The sequence below is a fragment of the Anser cygnoides genome, chromosome 9, assembly GCF_040182565.1.
Source record: "Anser cygnoides isolate HZ-2024a breed goose chromosome 9, Taihu_goose_T2T_genome, whole genome shotgun sequence".
NCBI classification, from domain to species: Eukaryota; Metazoa; Chordata; class Aves; order Anseriformes; family Anatidae; genus Anser; species Anser cygnoides.
Window position 1 is genome coordinate 23,663,811 of NC_089881.1, and position 12,993 is coordinate 23,676,803.

The 12,993-nt window shown below is 39.0% G+C and overlaps 1 protein-coding gene across 1 annotated transcript in view; it reads left to right on the top strand.

Annotated features, from left to right (window-relative positions):
• SLITRK3 (SLIT and NTRK like family member 3) overlaps positions 1–12,661 on the top strand; it is a 53,252-nt gene extending 40,591 nt beyond the window's left edge. Inside the window, exons 6-9 of the mRNA XM_067002271.1 lie at positions 876–908; positions 2,657–2,706; positions 4,025–4,176; positions 12,570–12,661. The gene's annotated coding sequence lies outside the window, so the exon portion shown is untranslated. The remainder of the gene's footprint in view (positions 1–875; positions 909–2,656; positions 2,707–4,024; positions 4,177–12,569) is intronic.
• The last annotated feature ends 332 nt before the right edge of the window (positions 12,662–12,993 follow it).

Here is a 12,993-nt window from a genome sequence, read left to right on the forward strand (position 1 = left end):
AGTATTGCAGTTCAGTATTTTACTGTTTTACAGTACGCCTGCAAAGGGATTCTTCGAAGAAACCAGGGCAGTTATGCATCCACACTAGGCACACAGCATAGACCAGCAGCAGCAAGGTGTGAGTATCCTCTGCGGGACAATTGAGAAGAATTTATGCTTCCTATCTCCACAACTTTTTTTCATAAAGCCTATTTGTTACCTTTGGAGGTATTTTGTGGCAATTGCCAAGACATTATTTAAGAAAATAAACCATTTTTTCTTTTTTATTTGTGGAATGGACCTAGCTGGTGAATTGTTTTTCTTTCCAGCTCATTTGCAGAGAGACATCACCTAATGCCAAGGCAGTCACCCAAACTAGTCTTCCTTAAGCTGTGTGGCTCATTACCTGGTGTGAGATGGAAACAACTGCTTTAATATATGTTCTTCTAGGCAAGCCCATGTTGGTCTCTTCTCATCAAATCACAGAGTCATAAAATTATAGAATATTCTGTGTTTGAATGTACCCACAAGGATCATCAAATCCAACACTTGTCTCCACACAGAACAACTTGAAAATCAAACCACGTGTTTGAGACCATTATCCAAACACTTCTTGAACTCTGACTAGTTTATTTGTTTCTGACATGATTATAGCTCCATGGCTTGTTTTTTGTTCAGATGAGTTTTTGGTTCCTGCTGAACATCTTCGTATGCATCTGACATCCAGCTCTCAATTCTTTACATACCACAAAAATATGAGAAATTAGAGAAATTGTGAAACACTTTTTTTTCTTCTTCTTCTCATTCTGCATTATGTGTGTATTATCTTTTCAACTATTGACATACCAAAGTGGAAAGAAAAACAGCTGGTAACATTGATTTATTTCTTCCTTTAGGTATGATGGACTTCAGTCTCTACATTATCTTATGTAAGTTAATGAGTTATTAGCTTATATTTAATTATCTTGACACTGTACAAGAATTTACAGTATTCCAGCTGGATTATTTGTCAACTTTCAGACAGGAACTGATATCTGTGGCTTCTTTAATGAGTCAAAGTATGAGCTGTGTCTTTGTTGGATGCAGCTGGGTCCATTTTACCCATATTGAAGGAATCACGATGGGAAAGGAACAAAGGTGAGTTGCAGATTTTTAGTGGTTGTTAATGGATAGACCTTTGCAATGCACTTGTAGAGAACAGCTGGGGCATCACACAAGCCTGCCAGTGTCAAAAAAAGCACATTCCAAGCAAAACGGACATGAAAAGAACACATTTCGCTCTTCATAAAACAAACAATAGTCTTTGTATGCTAGTTCTATTGTAATCCTCCCCTCGCATGGGAGGTTTTATGCCTGCAGAGGGGCTGCTCTGGTATTTAGACCACTTGAAGGAAACATGTTCTACATTTGCTAAACACTCTTAAAGGAGCAAAACTGACCTTGGAGTTTGAAGCCCTAATTGTCCATAATTATTACAACAAATGAGAAAATGGAACAGTGTAATATGACTCTGGAATAAGAGTCAGGAATTTATGTACTTTACACATTTGCCACCATCAGATATTGTATTTCTTTTAGGAATAAAGGAAAATAATTGCTTAAATGTAGGTCTGTGCTGGCCAAGGACTATATTGTAGAAAGCTGTAAAACTAGATAAGTGGAAAAATAAAAATTGAAACAGCACGTAGATTCCAGTTAAAGCTTCAGGTCTAGCCAAGTAGTGCTATTTGTGTGGCACATGTCTAATGAATCCGAGTCTTCTTTTCAAAAACTACGTGCTTATCTTGCCACGGCACACCTTTTGATAGGACTTCCAAAGCCTTTAAAAATGCAGATTCAGGGTTATCATGTTGCTTGCAGTCTTAGCCAATTTGCCAAGGTATTGTTCAATACGTTTAGTAAAGATTGGAAGTGCTCCCTGACATCAGTCATTAGTGCTTTGGTCTCTTTTTGCAAGTCCTGAGTGCTGCCCTGCAGGAGAGAGGGATAATAAATTATGTACTCCAGGATGTGTAACGCCTTCAGGACAACTTGCAAGAAATATTTTTTACAGTACTCCCCACAGGTTTTTCTCGTCTTCCTTCTTTCTAGTTCCCCTCTTAGGGATGACAGTCATACCTACTGTTTTCACTGTCACGTAGTCCTTTACCAAGATCTTAGTGATCTGCTTGCTGTAGATCAGAAAAGCAGAACCCGCAATGCCCACTATCATCAGCACTGCTTTCATTAGTTCATTGTGCTGAATAAGAGGACTGGTAAAATATATAACAATGATTGCAAAGAAGCATCAACATCTATCATTATCATGCATAATTGGACAGTGAATAGATATGGAAACGGGAAATCACTCCCGTGCTTCCTTCAGCGAGAAACATTTTTCTCTTGTTGGTCTTAGCTTCCTTGATCTTTCTGAAGCAGTTTGTTTGCCTTCTTATATGTCTTACCTCTAAAATTTGTTCTCATTTAAATAGCAAACAGTCCAACAAGAAAGTATCTTATGTCTAAAAGCATTTCTTGCACAAATGCAGTTATACTCTCTTTATATACAGTGAGAGATATACAACATGCGTATATGAGTAGAGCATGTGGGCACCCTTCTTCAATTGAAAGTTTTATAATATATTAACTGAACAACTAAACAGCGAACACACTTGATTGTATTCTTTCTTTCTAACAGATGCATATGAAGATGGTTCATATCTGCTAACATTATTTACTGCTAAGCAGGTATGTAATGCTAGCTAACAGTTTTTGAATAATCACTTGAGATGATCATTGTCTCATTCTTAACTACTCATATTTTAATTTGGCCCTTTGCAAAGTTTAGGTATTCCCCCTTCTCACATTAATTCTAGATGACAGACCAGTTGTTATTCAGTAGGGTGAAGACTGTTATGGGTCTATACATATTGCTTAAAAAAATTATTCGGTAATCCAGAAGCATATATTAGTGCACACTAGAAGAACAAATTCGTTTGGCACTTTGTACTCATATACATCAGAGTAACCTGGTTTATTTCAGTGGGGTTATTACACAGATGTGAATATTCATTTTAAGGAGTTGGCCCACAGTGAAAGCTGCAGGACGGATGTTGGTGCACATCCTGTAGCTGGAGATAGTTTCTCACAGGGAACTGGGTTTGCAGCTTAAGAGTAGACTGGCTGGAATCCTAGAAGTACGCATCTGACAGTCTTTTGGGTCTATCAGAAGGAATTGACAAGGAGTCTGTTGTGCTCATCATCGAATCCACCACAGGTTGTACGATTAAACTGTGTTAAGAACAAATTTAAGAATGATCCCAACTGTTCTTTCTTCTCATTTAATTCTGTCTTTGTCAATTACTTGGATGTTAATTGGTAAGGAAGAGAAGTGTGTTTTGCTAACATACACTATTTGCAGCTGAAAGGAGAGTATGAAATAAATACACCTTTTCCTGCTCTTACAGAAAGCTGGTAAGGAAAAGCCTAATTAAAGGGGTCGTGAATCAACCAAAAGTTAGAAATGCTCACACTAAAATAAACAGACCCATGACTACTGCATTAAATATGCAGAATTATATCATAGCACATTTAGTCCATAGAAGCAGAGAAACATTTCTGATGGATCTAATAGATTTGGACCCTACTCAGAACCAGAGTCAGTTCAAAAAAGGTCTTAACTGAAGCTCTGCAGGTGAAAATCTGTTTTTTAATCCTAGTTCAGGCCTCACAGAAACTGGGAGATGAGGCATAACTGCTGTCCTGGTGACAGCAGAGGACAGGTTTGCCTATGTGGCAGTATCTGCCTGTGACAAGGGTTAAGAGCATGTGGCTGCTTTGCTCCTTACACCTTGCAGCTGAGCAGCAATTAAAGACATAGCAGATTCCAGGACCTAGATAGATTAACAATGTGAAGAAAACTGAAGCCTTCAGCATTTGAAAAATAAACAAGAATATACAGATATATTTTCTTTAAAACACCTGAAAGGAAGGATGGCAATTAAAAGGCTCAAGTGGACTTGAACCAGTCTAATGCCAACATCCCATTTCATTTTTTTTCTTTCAGAATGTTTTAGAGATCACGGTTGTACATCACGGTTACATAGATCCAAGCAACTTAATGTTTACCGAAATTAAAGTCCTGCGCATGACCACCAACGTTCACCAGCTGGGACAATTCCATCAGCTTATGTGCTGAGCTACAACAGCACCACCCAGGTAGGATGCTGTTTTTGGCATAATGGAAAATATTCACAACTTCACAACTTATGTTAGCAATATGCTCTTAAGCCTTTGGGGATTCAGCTCTCAGCTCTAATACCATATTTAGAGGATAGTTCAGCAGGACATATCATCATTAACTGACAGTCACTTTTAGAAAGTACTGTTTAATAGAGAGTAAATATTGTGCAGGAGGTGCAGTAGAGCTTTTAAGCACAGAAATTACTGTAGAGGAACCCAGGCTGCTCCTGACTGTGAAGAAATGGTGGGTTTTGTTTTGTGCTGGTTTCTACTCTTCCTAATAGCTTGCTCACAGCCTGCGATTTGAAGGAAGGAAAAGCAACAAATGTTTTTGTAGTCTCTACATGACCCTATTGTTGTCAGTTTTGTCTGACAACTTTATTTCCTACCTCTGTTTGCCAACACCATTTCTTCCTCTGTCAAGTCAGATTTGAGCTGTAGGCAAGGCAGCTCACACAGGGCCGCTACGTGCACAAGTCCAATTCCATGCCTCTGAAGTTATCGGCTAAGCTTCCCACCAACTTCAGAGTGCCAGGCTTTCCATCTGCACGGGTCATGTCTGTCCAGGGCATTTTCTCCCAGACAATAAAGTCAAGCACTGCTAAAGCCAACTGAGACAAATGACTACAATTGTATTGCCACTCAGGACAGCACTCCAATGGAGCATCTTTCAAATGCAAACAGAACTGCTGGGGCACTCAGTCTCACCGCTTTTCTGGTAGAGGGCCTAATCTCTTCTGCTATTGGGATCTTACCATCCTTTCTTTGAAATTCAGTATTTTGTTAAGTCTCAGTACTTTCTGTCTTTCAGTGGAAAGCCAAAATTATGTAACTTTTGTACATAACGAAACAGATGAATTAAGATTTTGAAACAGAATGGATGTATTTCATTCTGGTTTTTATTTTGGATGAAAGAAAAAGAAATGGATATGCGCAGCTGAATTGTAGTGTGTTCCAAATTTTGCTGCCTTATATATATGTATATATAAAAACTAAATGCTAAAACGTCCACCGAATGAAGAAAAGTAGAATCTCTGTCTGGCTTCCTTCTTGCCCCCCCCCCCTTTTTTTTAAAAAAGAATATGCAGCATAAAGATATGTAACATAAAGATATTGCTTATTGCAACATAAGGAATATGTTACCTGCATGGACTTTGAGTTATAATATTACCCATAATAAGTTCTACCATCTTAATTTTAACTCTGCCAATTGTAGTCACTACTGATTAAAAGTATTTAAGTATGCGCAAAGTAAATGTTTTCAGATTGTTTTAGCGTGAAACAATGCTTCCAGTTGTTATCCATAAACTACTATGGTACTTGCAAAATGTCAGCCAGACCTTTGTGTTCCCCAATGCTGAAGTCGCAAAATTAAACTTGAAGTTTCAAGGTTAAATGATAAATATTGGTCTCTGAGTTTTTATTTCACTGAAGGAAATGTAGTATGTTTACTATAATAGTGATTCATGTTAACGACTTTCTGTATCCTAAGAGTGCAGCATACAAACTAAAAGGATTAGTACAGTGTGTTTACAATTAAATTTGATGGGAATAAACTGCAGTCAGAAGTAGTAGTAATCTCTACTGACTGTGCTTAAAAATCATTTAAAGGCTGCTTCTCTGCTTTAAAGGTTTGTAGTAGAACAGCCAAGTAGCTAACATCTCATAGGAAGATCAGTGTTCTAATAGGACTGAATTTGCTGAAATTTGCCTGTAAAGTAAGGAAATTGGAAATGCAGGGGAAACAGGTAATAGAACAGATGAATAGATCATTTAAGAATGAATTCACCATTTTGATGAATATTTTTGTCCAAAGGAACAAAGTACAATCTTGAGCTAGTAATGACCAACTGCATAAGCAAGCAAACACAAGGAAATTGCTTCAGAAAGGGGACGTGCAGGTTACTAAGCCTTCGACCCATCCCCTGTCAGGTTATGTGCTACCACTTGATGCCTGCCCAACTGATGTGGGAAACATTAGGCACAGACAAAAGCTTCCGAGAGCTTATTTTCATCATTTTTGGTATTATCATGTTTATTTGAGGAAATTCATCATTTGGTTTTCTTGGCTTTGTGAGGGCTTGTCAGAGCACAGCATGTTAGCTGAACTACACGCATTTCGGCCAGGGGGAACGGCTTTTACTGAATACCCAAGATAATAATTCATCAGGAACTCATTCAGACTGAGAAATCACAGCTTTCAACAGGTGTTGGCTGCCTCAGGGAGGTGCTCCCCACTGTGTCCCTTCCCAATGGCTGAGGAAATGAGGATTGTGGCCAGGTTTTTGTGCTGGGGGCATCAGGAGCGTTTTCCGTGAGGAGAGACCAGGGGCTGCCACTGCCAGCACAGCCGCTTCCAGCCGAACTGCCACAGCACGTGGCTGAGCCCATCAGCAACCTGGGTGGTGCCTCTGTAATAACGTATCTAGGAAAGGGTAAAAAAAATCATGGTGGTGCAGCTCTGAGAGAGAGGAGTGAGGAAAAATGTGAGACAACCAGCCCTGCAGACACCAAGAAAGAGGGGCAGGAGGTGCTCCAGGTGCTGAAGGAGAGGTTCACCTGCAGTCCGTGGTGGGGAGGACCGTGGCAGAGCAGGCTGGCCCCCTGCGGCCCTTGGAAGACCACTGTGGAGCAGATATCCACACTGTAGCCCATGGAGGACTTCACACAGGAGCAGGAGAATATGCCCTGAATGGATCTGCAGCCCATGGGGAGCCCACGCAGGCTCAGGCCTCTGTCAGGAGCTGCGGCTTGCTGGGGACCCGCACTGCAACAGTCGGTTCCTGAGGACTGCAGCCCATGGAAGTGACCCATGCTGGAGCAGTTTGTGAAAGACTGCATCCTGTGGGAGGGACTCCACGCTGGAGCAGAACTGTGGGAGGAGGAAGGAGTGGCACAGGTGATCTGCCCGTCTTTGGCTCAACCTGTGAGCTTTTTTTGTCATATTTTCTCCTTATCCGGTTGAGGAGGGGGAGAGAGAGAGGCCTAGTGTGTGCCTGGGAGCCTGTCAAGGTTTGCCCACCACACACGCAAACTTGATTTTGACCATTTGGGTCCAGGGATTTTAAGTTCACAGTACAGGAACTTACAGATTGTGATGTTTGTTTGATCAATAATAATCACCCATTATGTTTTCCTCAAGATGTCTGCAGTTGAGAAAGACAGGAATCATTGAAGGCCTTTGCCTTTACACTTCAATAATATGCTTTCAAATTGAATTCTTTTTATCACAAAGGAATTGTTTCAAGAGTGACAATGAATAAAAAAAAAATAACAAACTGAGTATTTATCTTCCTGAGGCACTGATAATAGGTGAAGACATTAAACTGTTGATATATATAAATACATATATATTTGTCATGTGCTAACATGTACAGGCAGAAAGAGTGGCTATAGCTTCTATACCAAGTGTTATTTCAAAAATCACAAGAACTGAAGAAAGCATCAAATAATTTCGTGTAAGAGTAACAACTTTTTTCCTTCTCTCTGTCCATTCACTTGAAAGTGTTGGATCTTCCCTTCTAAACTCCATAGGTGCATTTATCCTTCCTGGAGCACTAGGAGAGTCCAAAGGCAGAAGCAGCAAACAATACAAAGGTAAATGGTGCGAAGAATTTGCTGGGCTGCCGTTCCCTCTTGGTAATGTTTATTTCTCATCACTCTGGTGACATCCTGGGTACAGCAAACAAAACAAAAAGCCGGGTACAGTACAAGAACTGGACATTATTGGAAGTGGCTCCAAAATCATCTGGTACAGTTTTTTTACACATTCAGGAAAAATGCATACACCCATGCCCTCTACACCTTGAGGTATTAACACCATCATTCATTAACCAGGAGACTCATGTATCTTGCAGCTCATCTGAGGTTCTTTAATATCATTGTCACCGCAAGGCTCAGTGCCATAATGTTTTGCATTGATCTGTGCCATTAATATAAGTTGTTTTTCGCCTCATTGTTAAGATTTGTTTACGCTCTCCACATGACAAATCTCCCAGCACAAGCATATGATCCCGTGGCCAGTTTATTTCCATTCTAAGACGTGCTGTGCTCTCTTACAATCTACTCTCCTTGAAACACCTTCGCAGAATCCTGAGCCCAAACTATGTTACTGGTGTAGCAAATCATTTTATCATTGAATTCCTTGACTCAAGCCCTTGTCATTAATGTAATCAGTCATGGAGGAAGATATCTTGGTGAGTCCATCTGGGCCAGCAAACTGCAACAGCCAATACTGTCCTCCTTGAAGTCTGCTGGGGGAATGAAGCCCCCTTGTCCAGCCTTCAGGTAGCTTTTCTTGGTACTTAAGTGACCCCTTGCCGCATGTGAGGGCCTGAACGGAGTTGTGATCTGGGGAGAACTGGGCACTTCTGTGTCCCACAGGATCAGCAGTACACGGTGCCTCTTGAAAGAGAAAACTGCAGGTAAGACATGGAGAGAGAATGGAAAGGCAGGAGCAGGAGAACCAGTCAATCCAAGGAAAGTACTCAATCCCATCATTTTTGCTGTGCTGTTGCCAGACCACAGAGCTTTGTTTGAAATCTTGCACTATTTGATGTTTTCATTCAGACTCCCACATGAGATTACAAGCAACTGTAAAATATCAGGTGTTAGGCTTTAAAAAAAAAAAAGGGAGGAGGGCAGGGGGGTGGAAGCTTCCAGCTGTTGTAATCAGAGAGATCACCTTGGAACTGGTTTGAACAGAATCTTTAAAGGTTTGTAAAGATTCACGCGCAAAGCAAAAGCATCTGATGGGATGATGGGATTATTTATTTCAGGATTTTAATCCTTCATCACAGAGACAAAAAAAATTATCGCTAGGTGCAAGGCTGCAGCTCAGAAGTTACTGTGCAGGTTAAAAGATAGAGAGGGAACTATGTTAATGGAGATCATAAGCACCATGAACTTTGAAGTTTCCTGTATCCTGAACAGTGTGAGTATGAGCTGATCCATTCTCTCTGCGTGAGCCCTTGTGTCACTTCTGCAGACCAGGCTGCCCACTGAGTACTTACTAAATGCCATATAGAAACAGAGGCTGAAGTAAATGAGATTCTTGGCACTGATGTTATGCACATTTTTCAGTTATTATTACAAATATGTGGAATATTAAATTTTCACCTTTTTAAATAGAGATCCTAAGCCTTTAATAATTTTTTTTCTTATTATGACCATCCATTACTTTTGCTGAAAAAAAAAAAAGCAAAGCTGAATAATAAACTAATAAAATGTCGAAATAAGTAAAAGAGCTGGCTAGGAATCAGTATGTAATAACGGTGGCTTTGCTTTGTTTCCTACTCAGTAGCAGCAAGAAGCACAGGCGCTGGCTGGAGGACCATCTGCAGCAAGGGCAAGGAAAGTCATAGAAACAGTCAGCAGACAAGCTTTGATAAAAAAAAAAAATGCAAAGGGTCAAAACAGTGATTTCATTAAGCAGTCGCTTTCAGAGTTATTTTTTCCTGACTCTGAAAGCGGGGAGGCAATCTGTCGTTTCAGATTTTGTTCAATAATGACCTGAAAAAATATAATAGGTTAGGAATTACAAATAATGAAGTTAGAACTGAATAAGGTGTGTCTGGAGTGTTATTTGCTAACTGATTTTTGCTGTTAGGTTATTGTCAGTATTGCATCTTCATAATTTAATCATTAAATATCATGTATGTTTTTTTTATTTATTTATTTATTTACTTTAAGTAAAAGTACCAACATCCATTTAAAGAGAATAACTAGAGTTTCTGGCCTTCATAGTTGCAGAAAAACTTGCATGTGCAAATTCACAATCTAAGAAGGTCAGAAAGAGTCCCCAGCTTTTTACCTTTGTTTTTGCAGTTGTTTGTTTGTTTTCCAATTGCATTAGAAAACTATATAAATTGCTATTTTGCATCTGCCTAACATATGACTGAAAATCTTAAGAGCTGGCAGACTCTTGGGCTTCCTAGTGGTTTGTGCATATGCATCTTCAAACTGCCACAAGTAGGTAGTCATATAAGTATTTATTTTACGTTAATGTGCATTTTGATTGCCAAAATGCAGAATGGACTGACCGGGGTTCTTAAATCCAAGACTAAGTTTTGCCTGTGTTTTTCTTGCTAGGCTGTACATGCTTTATTTAAGCACATATGTGTATTTTCCGTGTTCTAGAGAGAAAAACATCATGACAGATATCAGGAGGTTTAAAAGGCAGTTTCATCTGTTTTGTAGGGATTCAAAAGAGTGAAAAGGACTTTTCTGAAGAGATTTAATACATGATACATGCATTTTTATTTTATGAAACTAGTCCTTGATTTTCCCACCAATAGATTTCATATGAAGCCATATATTTTTTATTCAAAGCAATAAGCTGCACTTAGAATGTTAACCTTGACACGTCCTCGTTCAGAAAGTGTTTCAGAAAATGTCTCCAGATCTGTTAACAGAAGTAAAGCTTTCTTTCTGCTGGTACATTTGAGATAGGAAGGAGTACAAAAAAAAATTTACACAAAGCTGAAGAAAACGAAGACTAGAGAGTAAAACTAACAGCCATTCCCAGTAATGACTCCAGAACAAGCACCCGCAATGGGCTCAGTCTGTCAGCTTGTGCCATGCCTCATGAATAAATCTGATCTAACATGCTGCCAAGTTTCCACTTTCAATAATGCCTTCGTTTTCCAAAGTCAGCATTTCTTGAGAAAAGCATCTAAGCTGGGCTGGGTTGGTTCTGCTCTGTGACTCAAACTGTGGATTCAGATATTTGAGGAGAGGTGGGGGACCAAAGGAGTTGGAGGGGATGTCACAGGGGTGGCCATTGGGCCTTACATGCCTGCGAATACCATCAGTATCCCCTTTGGATGACAGAGCAGAGATGAGAGAATGTGTATCTGAGAATTACTGGTGGTGTACTTTTGAGTTTTATGGATTATCAGGAGCTAGCAATTAGCTGGAAAAAAAAATACTTATCCTTTTTCACCCTCATTTATAGGCAGCAAAGGGTATCCTAAAGTTAACATTGTCAGCTGCAAATGACAGGTCTGAATCATTTGCTTCTAGGACATTTTACATTTCCAAATATCCCTAATACAATCTCATTACAATTTGAAGAATAAAAAAAAAAAATAGACAATAGATTTTGATCAAGTAACTCTGTAAAACACGTTTTGATATTTCCATGTCTTGAATCATGAATAGCCACAGAGAAAATACACTTTTTTTTTTTCTTCAAGCAAGCTTGTAATTCCTTTTTCAGCTGAAAGGACATATCATAAATATTGGCAATACATAAGATTTGGCTCTACTAGCACCTACCATTTGCTAGCTTGAAGAACAGCAGTTATAGACATGATCAGGTAATTTACATTCATGATTATAATTCAAACTGTCATGATGCTTCTTCCTTCTACATTGGACACCTTCTCAATTTCTGCTTTTATGTTCACTAACTATAAAAAAAAAAGGAAATGTTAAAATATTTTTTAATCTGATTTCACGTCTTAACAACTATCAGATCATCACAACCATCTGAGAAACATGTACTGCTCTGTCTACAGTAAAATTTTCAGTGGTAATTGTTATATTGCTGTATTTTAGAGATTTACAACAAGTAATTTCGTCAACTGCCCTAAGAGCTGTGGAATTTCTTCCTCTTTCTACAGTATATGTTCAGTTGGAAATGTTATCATTGCAGTCATCATCATGGCTTTTACTGGGCTGTAACTTGAAATAATAACTCCTAAATAACATTTGGATTCAGTTTTTTTACCATGTTCATTATCTTTGCCATACTTTCTTGGCTCAGAAGTGTTATTTGAACCAGGATAAAGGCCCATGGTTTAGGTACACAGAAAGTAATTTAGCTATGAGAAGACAGAGTTTATATAATGTCTAATTGCATTTCTCTTAGAAAAACTACACATACTTTGAAAATGAACTTCAAACATGTTCTGGTTTTCCATGAAAATTGAATTATTCAGTTGAACTTATTTCTGTATCTCGTTAATAAACAAAATCAAAATCTTTTGGCTGTCATTTGCTATGAAATGAAAACTACTTCGGTTTGAGACTAAGCTCACGTGATCTGATCTTGAACTGTGAGGCACTTTGTGCAAATGAGATTGCTTTGAATGAATTCAAATCCATTCTCTCCAAAGTCCCACTGGGGAAATAAATGTTTGCAATACATTTTTGTGAGGCTTTCCCAGTTCTTTTACTTGCTTGGTTGAATTTTCATTAATTGTTCAGTGTCTGAATGAGACTCCTGGGCAAGTATACATTTTTATTTTATTTTATTTTTTCTCCATTAGAAGTTTTCTTGCTCAGTTTCTATTTAAAATTGTTTTTATATATATATATATATATATATTTGTCCTAACTGTAGGGATTTTCTGTGTCCTTTACAGAAACCTATAACAAATTGGAAAGCTGAATAACAGTATGCCTTCATTCTGAGGTCCAGAGGTCCAGTAAAATTTTCCCTGCTCTGGTAAGGCTTCTGCCTAGAAACTTCCACAAAAGAGCTGCCTAACACAGGTTTTCAAAGGTCTGTGCTCATCACTGTGCTTATTGAAGCTTAAAAGAGCAAAAAGATGCCTATGGTGTGCTATGCATTTACTTTGTTATAGGCATTAATGAACTTTTGAAAGTGTTTTCTTTGCAGTCCTCCATACGGAGCTCACGGGTGCCAGTAGAACCCTGGAGGTTGGTGATCCAGTGGGCAAAGCTATGCTGTGAACCACATCACTTGTTCCATGTGTTCGCTGAGGTCCTAGCAAAGTGTTGAAGAACTGATTAAGATGTGCAGTGAACCTTTTTCAGGTTGAATTC